Source organism: Ptychodera flava, chromosome 9, assembly GCF_041260155.1.
Source record: "Ptychodera flava strain L36383 chromosome 9, AS_Pfla_20210202, whole genome shotgun sequence".
NCBI classification, from domain to species: Eukaryota; Metazoa; Hemichordata; class Enteropneusta; family Ptychoderidae; genus Ptychodera; species Ptychodera flava.
In genome coordinates, this window is record NC_091936.1 from 42,192,338 (window position 1) to 42,206,753 (window position 14,416).

Here is a 14,416-nt window from a genome sequence, read left to right on the forward strand (position 1 = left end):
CACTTGTCATCGGTGAAAATGAATCTTTTATTATACGTTTTATTGTTCATGAATGTCGGACAAATGAAAACTATATATTCGAATTTTCCTAGGTACGGACCGGTGAGGAGATCCATTACATATTCCGTTTTGCCAGAATTTGTCGGTCCAGTTACAATCATGTTGAATGGTACAGTTGCATACATCGGATCTATATACTGTACATTAATGTAATGAATATTGCTAAAGATAACAAACCATTTTACCATATTCATGAATAGGGTCTGCGCCGGTCACTGCTGCTGCCCGTTCCGAAGGCGCCTTCGGGGACCGAGTCGTGTCATTGTGAGTGGTGGTGACACTCCGGGCTCGTCCTGCCACTTCACAGGATCCCCCCCCTCCTCCCCTCCTTCCATCTCATGTACAGCACTTTCTCGAACTTCCGTGTTTATATCACCGTTCACCCCGAAGACCATAGATTCAGTTGCATATTGCAATTCATTATTATAACCTGAGATTGCCGGGCCCGAAAGGATGACCATCTCAGACGGTAAGAGAAGTAAATTGGGTGAAACTGCCATATCAAGTTTGACACCAGTATTCATTATTGTGTCTTGGTATCGCCTATAACTGATTACTTTGTCGGTATTGCGAATTTCATCTTCGAGGAGAACGCCGAATTCTTTTCGGACTTGCTCTGCACTGCCAGTATCGCCCACTATGGTACTACGAATATTTGCTTGTGCGCCGAGTATGCAATATACGTAGGCTTCAAGGCTTTCATTGAGGCGAGCGAGACCGGCCTTTGTTAGTCCCGAGTCTCCTGTCAGAGGAATGAAACTATTATATTGTCCCTCCGATCCATCATTTCGGAAGAAATAGTAGTGCGGTCGGTCTTTGTCGGACAGTACGTGTTTTTTCTTTCCAAAAATTGTATGTGTATAGAAAACACCTCCGTCGGCGGAGAGGAAAAAGTCCCGACCGTTGTATATCGCTTTTGGCTGTCGAACAGGCCCACGATTAGTGTAATATTCATATCCATAACCAAGACCTTTATTTTGACCTTTTCGATATCGAAAGTCGGACTTCGTTGGCTTATATTTCCAAATTCAGTACATAGAAGTTCATATTGGACGAGATTGTACGGATTGTCGCCGGCTTTGAAGGTGGGGGTATCGTCTGGAAGTGCAACCTGCATTTCGTGAAGGATACGACGTATTGTAAAGTATACATGGAAACGGCAGAATGATCGTATTTGGGGCGGAAATTTCCCTTCGGAACCGAAGAGATGGGTGAATGATATACCACAACCAGTAGTGCTGCACCATACAGCGAAATTCAGTTGCTGGTCCCAATATTTCATGTTTGGACCGCCCAGCCAGACATTACTTTCTTTCGCTGATCGATGAGTGATTACGTTATCTTTAAATATATCCCGTGGATGAAAAGTAAATTTATCTGTCGGCGTTACATATATTTCTAAGTCCATGAGAATAGGTTTTATTCCTCCATTCGGTTTGGTAGGAATATCAGCATGCTGTACTGTCGGTACGCTCGTCTTATTCAATTGAAAAGCAACTGGGAATAGGTCTGTACTCATTATTCGTGTTTCTATATACATATATATTTAATGGAGGAGAATTTTCCCGGAATCCCTGTCGGAATCCCTATCGGTACGGTTCTGTTAGGGGTACTAACATTCCAGACTATGTTAATACTTTATTTCGGATTCAGGTTTAAACGAATTTTTATTTTTTACTAAGAATAGATAACATACTGCAAACAATGGAGAATTTAATAAAGTCATCGGCAGCGGCAAATACGCGTTCCGAAGGGTCTTCGGTGCCTTCAGACGCTCGATCCATAATAGAAACAAAGCGTGAAAAATACTCTGTGTCATCGCAAGTGGACAAAGTAAGTTATTTTTTGGTAAGGAGATTTCAGTTGCTGACGTAGAAAAATGGGGAGATGAAACGGTGAATAAAGCATTTAAAGTCTATGAAGCGAAATACAGTTCTCTTATAAGTGATACCATCACTCAAAGTTTCATAGATCTAGGAGCCCGCGCAATAAGTCAGGTAGTTCCGATCAATGACCGAGATAACTATGCCACTGATCTTAAAAAGGATTTTATTCTAAACAGTGAAATAAAACGATTATCAGGACGGATAGCGTACACGTGGGGGCCCATACTTGCTATAGTTTCCACCGGTTTAATTACAGGTAAACATTTAAATTTTAAAAAAATCGGGTTTAATATAGTACCTGAAATAAATGGATTCAACTTCGCAAACGGTTCCGACTCAGCAAACGGAAACGACCTCACACCGCAAACGACGACCTTCCGACTCCGTCACAGCGCAACATAGAGAAAGTTACAATGCCGCCGAAGCATCCAGGGAGAGTTGCTGCGGGCAAGCGACTAGCGGAATGGAACAGGCAAACAAGGAGAAGAAACTAAAAGCAATGGAGGGGGGGAGCGATGCGGTAGCAGACCTACCGCCTACAATGAAAGAACAGTGTGATAATAATTCACACTGGTATAATAAATGTTATCTTGTTTTAGGAATTGTGGGAGTTTCATTGACTGCATTAGGACTATATTGGGGCGTGCTCGACATACCCCCTGTCCCCTCCGGAAACCGCGGGAACCGCTTCAGAAAGCGAAAAAACAGAGCCCGTAGCAGCTCCCTCCAGAACAGTTCCGACAGGGGTTCCGAGGGGAGGGGAGGGGGAGGGGGAGGGAGGGGGAGGGACCCACAGCTCCTCTACATTGTATGAGATGGATTAACTCCCCATATTTTTTATTTTTATTTTTTATTTTATATACTAGTCAGCAATCATGGATATTAAAACAGTTGTAAACACAATGTACGATGGTATTGTAATCGCAGGACTTGCGATGGGATATCTTATGATCTCCAGCAAATTTCTGAAAATAGAGGTTGGCGATCCAAGTCGTCCAAATTTGACTCGATTGGCAAAATTAGGCGGTGCGACTGCTGCCGCGGTCGCGACCAAAGATCTCCTTGAACAGAAAAATATTATTCCTGCAGAACCTTATACTGTGTAATGGGCACCTTGGAATAATAATAATATTCATCGAACATTTATACTTAGTAATATATACAGCGCACAACAATGATCATTTGGATTGAAAGCCAAACAGGTGAACCAGTCACTGTTAATTTTTACCCTTGCATTGACACGACACAGTTTACGAAGATAAGACTGCTAGAGTGCGGACTATATAATTCATGGCATAACATAACATCGACGAATAATGTAATAAAATATCAAGAAGGTGACCAACCGAAGAAGACTAAATCAATACGTCCAGGTAACTACAATATCGATACGTTAAACAAAGCAATCGGGTTGAAGCAAAAAATTAATTTTGAAAAACATCTGCCGACAAACCACGTTCTTCTAACTTTGGCTAAAGATGTTAAAGTTTATTTCAATGCTACAGGTAGCTTTGCCAACGTAGTTGGTTTTTCAGATAAACCTGAGGACAACCCAGTTATAAAAAGTACTATGAGTCCGAAGAAAGTGGATTTCTTAACAGTCACTAAATATATAGTTCATTCAGATGTAGTCGATGTTACTGGAAATTATGTTTCATTTGGTTCGGGTGCCTCCGGAGGATACATACAGGGGAAAGTATCGAACTGTTTACAAATACTTCCCATCCGGGATACGAGAGAAATAAGTGAAAAGGTTACTTACGATTTTAAAAACGGAGCAATTTCTATGCCATTGAGAAAAGGGGGAGATTACATGAATTCAATGCGTATCTGGATAACAGATCAGGATGGGAACATGATCGATTTCAATAACTGGCCAATTAGCTTTTGTATTGAATTATTGTAGTCGTTTCGAAGCGGGCCCCTACCGGTGTAACCCTATCGGAAGATAAACCATCCCACGACCAATCCTCCAGCAATATAGATCATTTCATATTTCTTTTGCTCAGGACTGGGCTGATAATAATCTGAGAATTGAACTGCCCCTTCCGTTCCGATAGGGGAACGGCTTTGCACCGCTTCTGCTTCTTCCAGTATTTCTGCATCTGTATCTCTTAATTCTGCCGCAGCATGCGCATCCTTTGCTTGATTTTCTCTTTCCCAGTCAGCCTGTAGTAATCTTTTTTCTGACCAGACGTTGCGATCATGTTCAAATTTTTCTAATGCTTTATCATGTCGAACTTTCTCTTCAATAAGAGCCTCACCATTCCCAGAAAGCTTTTGTCCGATAATATTTCCTCCTGTGAATGCCGTTGCATTTAATACAGCACCGAGAACTGTCATTCCTATAGCTGAAGCCATGACTGTGTATTGTATATTACAAGGTATTATTTTAATTTTCACTGTATATAGGTCCCTACGGAGTATGTCTGATCCAAGTGGCTTCGGTCTGGTACAATTCGTATGCAAAATCTTGAGCTTGAAGATCTGAGTGATGTTAAAGTTAACAATAATACTAAAATGGCTGCTAATCATAATAAGGATTACGTCCTTCGTTATAAAGACCGCGAAAAATATTTCGTTTTAGCCAATGCCGCGGCGCCACCCCACGAACATGCTGTAGAATTTTCCGAACTTAAAGACATTGATGAAACTGTAATTGACGCCACAAAGGCTTCGAATGATCCTACTCCTTTTGCTCTGACATGGGATGGGGATAGTCAGAAATTCATGCCTTATAATGTGCCGCGTAACATCTTAGATATATTGGATAGTGAAATTGCAGGAGGTGTTGCTGAACCACCAGGAACTCCGAATGTGATTTATTTTGATAGCAATGTAAACAAATATAAATTGTTAGATTTTCGTAGTTGGCTTACTCCTACAAATCCATACATTGCACTTCTTGGTATACCAATTCATCTTAAAATTAGTCCTCTTAATACAATAATGAAGGCAGATAATACACTAAGAAGGTGGATAAACGAGGGGGAGAATTATTGCTCGTATACAGCTAGCGGAGTTCCAGTTAGATTATTTTGGGACACAACTTTAAAGAAACTGGGTCTTAAAAGCGTCGGTGATGAGGCAGCTGAATTAACTTTACAGACTGTAAATCAACAGATGACTGATAATATGAAATACTTCAACATGGTACAGTTCTCATTAGATGTGTAAAGTTAGCTACTGGAGATGAATTTGACGATTTGGTTGGATATTATGCTATGAAAACAGATAACAGAACAACTTGTGATATTATCATAAGTATTGATAAAGATCGGGGAGGGGAAATGAGTATTGAATGTTTTGTTGGTGGGAATAGAATAGAGAACGACTTAGGAACTACATTTGTACGTAGAGATAAAAGAGTGAACACTTTAGATATCAGTACCATTCATCTGAAACGACTCATTTTGTTTGAAGTAATGGTCTTTCGTCATATTTTAAGTTCAGAGGAAATTACTAAAATTTTATCTATCGGGTGAACAAGTTAACTAGAGTCATTCAGAAAAATTCCACAGAAAATTTTCTGAAAACTGTAGAGTTTCAGACCTCTGAAACCACGTGACAAGTTGCTAAGTAACTGAAGTCCGGTATTGCGAAAGTCCTGGAAAGACTCTTCTGAAAAGAGGGTTGCGCAACATCCCTATGGTTCCGGTAGGGACTAAAATCTCGTTCCGATAGGCGTAGGAAAACACATATAAAACAAGTATATACTTACCTCCAGAAGACGAGAATCAGCACTGGAATCCTTAAGGAGCTGTACAGAGCTGCAGCACAGTCGGAATCTATCTAACAAATGATCCGATAATGTTGTTCCGACAGATGTACTGATAGTGAGTCATAGCTAGTGTATTGCGCAAGTTCCATTTGGAATGACTCAGCAGGGAATTTCCCTGCTTAGATCAGGACAATGCACTGCTGCGTGAGTTCGTATATAGGTCAGGGTCATACTTTAATTACATGGATGGTTAATTTTTCCTTCGCTCCATGTAGATAAATGAATAAAATGGGTGTAAAATTCTTACTTCATCCCAGTTGTCCACGCTTTCTTTACTACTGAGATATTCGGAGTCACACCGTTTCCGTCATCGCCATTTTCTTTTTCCTTATTGGAAAGGCAAACTATAGTCTACAATAAGAAACTTAAATAAATTTATTTTAAACGTCTGTAGTGCACTAATTCATAGATTTTTTTATCCATAAAGGATCTAAAATAATTTGATATATTTACTTTGTAACGCACTTAATTTGTAGATACTTCTGACAATATAATGGATCTAAAATAATTTATAATATACATACGGAATAGTATATAGATATCTAAAATAATCTCAATTTATAATATAATCATATTAGATGCCCATCAGTTTGCATATATGTATTGTCACCAAAATGTCAAAACTTCCGTTTTTTTCTTGAACGTCTGTTACGCGCTTAATTTGTAGATAATTCTGGTCATAAATGATCAAAAATAATTTATACGTATACATACGGAATAGTATATACATATCCTAAATAATCTTAATTTCTAATTAAATAATATTAGATGCCCATCAGTTTGCATATTATTGCTGATGCATTGTTACCAAAATGTCAAAACTTCCGTCATTATCTATTGATGTGTCAATGGATGAAGTAAACTGGTGTGTACATGAATTCGAGACATTCGACTTTTAGTAGTTATCTGAGCATAAGCCATTGCATGTCGATTAATCGATGTTATAACATTACAGGACAGTGCCATCAGTTTATCTTTTAAAAATGAAGAAGAGAAGTTTACTGACCGTTGGAGCAGAAAAAATTCCACAAACTGCTATGTATTTACAGATGTAAAATATTTATATCTTTGAAATTCTTCTTCTTCAAGTAGCCATTCCTTTGAAGAAAAAATATGTTTGACCACGGGCGATAACGGAATTGATAAGCCTCCGAAGATCTCGCACCCCATATGGCGTTACCGGCGTCGGGGAGGGGTAAGACGGCTGCTAGTCCGTAATGTCAAACCTTATCTTCAGGTCAAAGCCTTTTGGCCCCGGCATGAGACTGTCCGGAGGCGCCAAGCAAGACCCCCTTTGTATAAAATCACATCAAAACAGCAAAACTATATCTATAACTTCGTTCAACTTAAATCACCTATGATAAAACACCGAAACAGACTATGTCACGCAATGTAAATGGTTCATCCTTGGTCATCAAACTTTCGACTGCACCAAACGTGCTTCACATAGCGAATGGCGGGTTCTACGTGATTTAAATTATTTGAAAGGTTGAGACACAAATAAATTATATTTTCATTTATTAAAATGTAATTCAAATCAGGAAGCCTGCATAGCAACAATCATCTACACTTTTTTCGCATATTGTCTAGTATGCTAATAGCTATCTTCTTGGACAAACTCTCATGTTTACCGGAGAAAAAAAGTTTTATGCATGCCCTGCTTTGCTGTTTTTGTTGGTTACTATTAATTTAGAGAAAGTATTGAGCCGATGCCCTATTGTTTCATAGTTTAATGTCTTCCAGAAAAAATGTAATGCTCTTTTTTGTTAGATTACAGTTTGTCTACTAGAGGAGCCTTTAAATCCAAAAATTGACCGACTATAGACGGCTGTCTGATGAAATATTTCAATTATATGCTTGAATATAAGCTGAATCTGAAATGCCAGTTTATTCATTTGAACTTCAAGAGAAAAAACGGGAAAATTCGGAAAATTTTGGAAATTTGTGCGCTCCGGCGGACAATTTTTATTGGTGGGGTGTCCAACAACGCTCTCACACGGCCGAGTACTCGACTCAGCTTCCTTGAGAGGGACAGCATATTTTGGATTCCTCAAATGTCCATTGCGGAAAACTCTTAGGCGAGATGGTCTCTCTCTTCAGACTCAATATGAATTGAAGCAGGCCATGATTTTTTCCGACTTGGAAATGTTTGACGTTTGAGCTTAACTAGGCAAACGGGGTGGCTGTAGGTGTCGATAAATCGAGGTCATGGTTTTTCGTCGACGGGAGGGTGGTTGGGGAGGGTCGGAAACCACGATGGTTCTCACAGAGTTGGCCAACGCATGAGTTAAATACATTTATCCATTTATATTATTAGGGATTTCTGATCGAAATATTACTAGTAGTCTTACGAAACCAAACGAGTCCAAAAAGGTTGATGACCTTGGATCACCCTTGGTCATCAAACTTACGACAGCTCCGTAAGGTGTGTGAAGTTAGCTCCCAGTTCCCGGTTCGAGTAAATGCGAATAAGGAGCTGGGGAATGAAGTTAGTTCCCAGTTCCCAGTTCGAGTAAATGCGAATAAGGAGATGGGGTGTGAAGTTAGCTCCCAGTTCCCAGTTCCCAGTTCGAGTAAATGCCAATAAGGAGCTGGGCTGTGAAGTAAACTCCCAGTTCCCAGTTCGAGTAAATGCGAATAAGGAGATGGGGTTTGAAGTTAGTTCCCAGTTCCCAGTTCGAGTAAATGCGAATGAGGAGCTGGCTCCCAGTTCCCAGTTTTTTTACATTAAGCCTTCTGCGGCCTAATTTTTGTTTTGAATGATGTCTGCTGGGATTATTTTTTTCAAATTACCCCCTCCTCCAAATTGAAATTGGCCACCCGTAAGGAGCTGGCTCCGAGTTCCCAGTTTGGCGCAAAACTATGGAACACATTGCCGAATTCTATTAGAAATCAAATATCTAGGTATTAGAGTTCACAAAAGCCCTGAAAGACTATCTCTTACGAGAATGTCTTGCTATATATTAATGTGCTTACGTATTTGGTCGAATTCTAAGGTTAAACGAATTCTAGCTGTAATACCTTAACTTTGTGCAATCTTTTTTTAATACTGTCACAGTTACTATCTTCTCTTCACAAAATTACATGTATCATTTCTTGGACAGCAGCCAATAATAGCTTTTGATAATGCAATGTACATATGAGTTAACGGGACTAGGTTCGACTAGCACATGGCTATATTTCTATCTCCTTATTGTCAATGTATTCTGCGGACTTTGAATTGTATTATGTTACTTTAAGCTTAAATATGACAATAAAATGATGATGATGAAAATTATGTCCTTTTTCGGGCCATATTGTCAAGGAACCGGCCGTGTGAGGGCGCTTTTGGGCCCCAAAATTAAAACTGCCGCTGTGTTACGATTGTAATTTCCAGGTAAAAGTCTTACACGATATAGGTATAATTCTGATAACCATGACGAACATTCAACTAGGTACGTAGGTGGGAATACAAACAATTGCAGCCGGTCAAACGTGGAAGATCTTTCTTTGATTGACTCAAGTATCATCACCGTGTTTCTTTTGTTAACTCAAGTATCATTGCTAATGTGTTGATTAACACACAATGCAGCTACCGGTCGGTCAATTAAGGGAAACTGGAAAGCAATCGACAGCTTTGCTTTTCATTGAGTACAGACAAAAGATATTTACCGACATTGACATTGATACTGGTACTCAAATGGACAAAATAAAAAAAATAAGTTGTTAAAATAAAAAATAAGTTGTGACAATGATATGGTTTCGTCACTTTAGTCAACAGGTGATTAGCTTTAAAATGAAACAATAGCTCATACATATATCCACAAATCTTGACCATGTAACGTTAGTAACTATAATTTTTAGAAGTTGGCATTTTATCACAAGAATATCATAAGTACTAAAAAGTGTCGGTTGCTATGCCGAGTCAGCAGAATAATTATGTATATCTTTAAAACATTCCCCCAATCAAGTATTTGGGATTTCATTTCTTATCCAATCACTGTACTTGTCATACTTTTCAGCCAATGTACGTGTACTTCCTGTGATGTATTTTACATGTTCAGGTTACGCCTTGCAAAATTGTCTATTTAATGTGAATTTTCATGTGTATAGGGAGATTTTCAGATTTTCAGAGACGTTCGGAGACTTTCGGGGAGTTTCAAAGACTTTTGACTTTTTGAGGCTTTTGGACTTTAGACTTAAGACTTTGTGATGGAGGCTCAGACTTTTGTCAGTCTAGGCGTCCCCTGGCCTCGGCAGACTCTTCGTTGGTCGAATCCGGCTACGTATCAATAAAGGTAACATTCACTTCAAGTTGCGGCGTCCCTGTGTAGTAGAATCCCAGTGGTACCTCTCCCCGGGTACCTCTCGTCGAGCTAATTCCCTGACCAGACTGAAGTTGTCGGCCGTAAAAAGAAGCGGGCAACAGCTGGAGCGCATGAATTTCCAAAAATGGCTGAAACTTCCGTTTTTTTACTAGCTTGAAATTCATATTCAATCTCATTATTATTGAAATTTCTGAACGTACAGCCCCCTTGCCGGTCAAATTTTGGATTAAAAATGTTTACACGTTGGTAGACTTGAATTATAAATAATCTTTATTCTTTATTATTATTACTAGACTTTAATCCAATGAAAAAACTAAGAGTGCTACATTCTTTTCAGAAGATATTGAACAGCGAAGCAATGTTGTATCAGCTCAATATTTCCATTAAATAAGTCAGGACCAAAAAAAGCAACCGTACTTCAGTGAACTTGTAACTTTGATGACCCTGATTGACCCTGTGTCAAACCAAAGTGGAGACAATATTCTTTGCTTTTTTGCCTTTCTAAACATTTTCTAATACCAATGTAAATTTTTTGAGATTAGTTCACTGCCCTGCTGAGTGCTTAGGTTACCTACGAAGATAATTCCTAAGGTTAGTAGGACCTGAGTTTACATTTTCCGACTTGCAGCCTCGCTAATTTAACTTTAGATTAAATGTGAAACATTCGTGAGAAAATAACCAGGGAAAAATCAGTGGATTGAAGGAGGCTTTGATTTTTTGCAAAGCATCTTTTGACATTTGACCTCAACTAAGTCGTCGTTTGGAGATTTTGCGTCGCAAATTGTAAATGTAAATGTAATATCTTCGTCAATTACAGGTGATTTTCAGAGCAGGAAGGCTGCTATTTAGTAAATAAAGCCATTGCTCCAAATTCTGAATGCTGAAATCATATGGCCTTGCCTCGGCAGAGGGGTAGGGGAGGGGGAGGGGTACTCCACCGGATACACAGGAGTTTTTAACTGTATTGGTACCGCGCAAGTTGAAACATTTATCACTTACATAATTATTTGGGATTTCTGGTCAAAAACTACACTACAAATCTAATGAAAATAAAGTCCAAAATGTTGATGACCCCGGATGACAATGATTACAACTTCGCTGAACGTCTAAAATATTGCTTTTTCGCGCTTGGGGAGGACCTGCGTAATTTTGATTAACTTTACATTAAAGTAGTAACAGTCAATTATCGTTCTAAGGTTTTGATACAAATGAGAGCAAGGGTCATCTACACGTTTTGCAAATCGTGTATGTATGCCTATATGAACCAATCAGCACATTTGCCCGCTCTTTAAGATCATAACCTTGAGCTAATAACTCGACATTTCGACATGGTCATTGTCAATTGATTTTAATTCAAATCTGAGCGACAAGCTATTGTGGCAAGAAACGTGCGGCGATGAATCAGGTAAAATTGCGCCCTCCGGTGGTCCAAATCCATATGCTTAAGATTTAAGGGAATGTCCTGTAAATCCTTGGATAACTATATATTTCGGGGGAAAATCTTTGGCGATGCTGTCGCTCTTCTCATTGGGAATATCAATTGAAGATAATGATTTTTCTAACCTGAAAATCGTTGACTTTTGAGCTCGTTCTATGAATTAAGCATGAAGGGCGCTTGAGGTTTCAAAACGCGTGTACCATAACTATATTTCTTTCGGACCATCTTCGTCAATATCTAGTGAATACGAAAAGTCTATTCTGTTAAAAGCGAGTACTTCAGCCTGAGATTTGATTAGGGTAGAGTAACCATTGTTTCCAGTAAAACACACTATAGAGATTGCATTTAGATATTGTGAAAAACACTCTGGACTCTGAACTAGCAACCTCGGTTGGAGGAGAATTGGAAAGGTAGAATCTTTAGTTCAGGTATTTCAGAGAAATTACATTGTTCATACTGGATATAGACGTAGAGAAATCAGTAACTATGATCTCCAATAGTACTGCTCTTACAGTCTGGATCTAAAAAATGGCCTCGTGCTTGTGGTCCTCCATTAGCATCAAGATTTACGTTTGTGTTTTTGCTAATCTAGTTTTAATCTATCCCAGGGCACACTCTCTGAGTTCATTGTATTTGTCAGCCAGAGTTTGACCATGTCGCTAGATTTTGACCGTAGAGGAATCTGTCGAATTGTCGCATGGGTGGCTACTATAAGTAACATCACATCGTGAAGCGCAAGGTTTGCAAGTGAATGAAACCCAATAAAAATGGTCAAGGTTTAGTTTATCCGTGACTTCATAATTTTGTAACAATGCTTATTAATATTAAATTGTCCCTGAGCAATAGCTGTACCTTTTTGAATATGTTGTAATTAGTTTTCTTAATTTTTCTTGGTTTTCTTTATAAAGAAGTACATCTTTTTATATATAGAAGAAGAAGTAGATCTTCAATTCATTCAAATGCCAATTAACACGATTGAAACTAATTTGGATAATTGGATGGTGAAGTAATGTCAATCTACAAATGTACTCTCATCTGCTTTTCTTTTTATATTACTCACTTGTTTATATGAGTAATTTGCAATATTGCAACATTCAGCTAAAGGGCACCTAACACTTTTGAGAATTTTGCAAAATATGAGAATTCCAAATTAGTTCCAATCGTGTGAATTGTTACAAACTTATAAGTCAAGGGTAAAGTAAATCTTGACCATTTAGCAACGTACATACACTGACACATTTGAAAGTGCCTATTCAAGGTGTTAATTAATTCGGTGTTAGGTATGCAGTGTGTAGGGGTCTTGGCTAAATTTGGAACTAATTGTCCATTCAGATTTATGCAAGGGTTCAATATTCATTTTGAACGCTGCACAAGAAAGTTTCGACCAAGACTTTCTGATTTTACACGATCACGAACATGTTCTATGCGTTCTGCCTTCTTCCTTTCTACTTTCAATGAGTAGACAGAAGTTACATATCGCAAGAGATAATCTCTTTCAGCGTTTTATCGTCGTCGGTTTAGGCCCCGATGCTAAAAAACTGAAGATAGAGTTTAGCTGTTCACATGGTGATTTAATACAGATGAGTAATGTGTGGCAGTTGTGCGATAGTCTGGCGTTTCCCAGGCACGTCATGACAGTCTCGTGCTGGGGCTACCAGGCTTTGACCTGGAGAAGGGGTTTGGCATTAGACTAGGAGCAGCCTTTCCCCTCCCTGCCGGCGGTAACACCCTCATGGGGTGCGAGATATTCGGAGTCACACCGTTTCCGTCATCGCCATTTTCTTTTTCCTTATAGGAAAGGCAAACTTTTGTCTACAATAAGAAGAAACTTAAAAATAACTATTTTTATACGTCTAAACATTAAAATGCACTAATTCATATATTTTTTATCCATTAAGGATCTAAAGTTATATATTTACTTTATAACGTACTTAATTTGTAGATACTTCTGACCATAACGGATCTAAAATAATTTATAATATACATTCGGAAAAGTATATACATATCTAAAATAATCTCAATTTATAATATAATCATAAAGATACCGATCAGTTTGCATATTATTGCTGATGTATTGACAACAAAATGTCAAAACTTCCGTCCATTACATTATCTGTTGAGATGACGATGAATGAAGTAAACTGGTGTGTACATGAATTCGACATTCGACTTTTAGCAGTTGTGTGAGCATAAGCAATTGAATGTCGATTAATCGATGTTATAACATTACAGGACAGTGCCATCAGTTTATCTATTAAAATTAAGAAGAGAAAATTTACTGCCCCTAGGAGCAGAAAAATTCCACAAACTGCTATGTAGATATTTACAGATGTAAAATATTTATATCTTTGAAATTCATCTTCTTTAATTAGCCTTTCCTTTGAAGAAAAAATGTGTTTGACCACGGGCGATAATGGAATTGATGAGCCTCCGAAGATCTCGCACTCCATAGGGTGTTACCGGCGTCGGGGAGGGGTAAGACGGCTGCTAGTCCGTAATGTCAAACCTTATCTTCAGGTCAAAGCCTTTTGGCCCCGGCACGAGACTGTCAGGAGACGCCAAGTTCATTCAAGACCTCCTTTGTATAAAATCACATCAAAACAGCAAAAATTTATCTTTAGCTTCGTTCAGCTTAAATCACTTATGATAAAACACCAAAACAGACTATATCACGCAGTGTAAATAGGTCATCCCTTGTCATCAAACTTTCGACTGCACCAAACGTATATTGCTTCACATAGCGAATGGCGGGTTCGACGTGATTTCAATTATTTCAAAGGCTGGGACACAAGTGAATTATCTTTTCATTTATTAAAATGTAATTCAAATCAGGAAGCCTGCATAGCAACAATCATCTACACTTTTTTCGCATATTGTCTTTAGTATGCTTATAGCTATCTTCTTGGGCAAACAAAGCACTCAGCGAGACGGTGAACTTATCGCC